Source organism: Phalaenopsis equestris, unplaced genomic scaffold, assembly GCF_001263595.1.
Source record: "Phalaenopsis equestris unplaced genomic scaffold, ASM126359v1 Scaffold000932, whole genome shotgun sequence".
Lineage (NCBI taxonomy): Eukaryota > Viridiplantae > Streptophyta > Magnoliopsida > Asparagales > Orchidaceae > Phalaenopsis > Phalaenopsis equestris.
This window is the reverse complement of record NW_018165371.1, coordinates 741,965-742,348: the sequence shown is the minus strand read 5'-3', so window position 1 is coordinate 742,348 and position 384 is coordinate 741,965.

The following is a 384-nucleotide window of genomic DNA, read 5'->3' as shown; positions in this document are numbered from 1 at the left end:
TACTGAAGCTTTGGATAAGGCCAAATTTTAGGCCAAATTTTGAAGGGATGCTTAGGCAACTCTTGGGAAAGCTCATCCACAACTTTAAAAGAATATTTTTGCCGAAAATTAAGAAGGGAGAGAGGAGGTTGTGAGATTTTAGAGGCCCTGTAGGTTAGAGAGGTTCCATTAGTGTGTAACAATTGTGAGGATTTCTTCGAGAAATTATAAGAGTGGAGGGAAAGTGAGAGATTTCTTCCTCCTTGCTACTTCGAAGAGGAATTTTGTGCGCTGTAAAGAAAGGAAGAGATTCAGAGGAACTTTGAGGAGTGTTCTTAGGGAGAATTTAGAGATAAGTTATTTACTTGTTGTAGTTTGTATGACTTTGATTTTATTTATGAATTC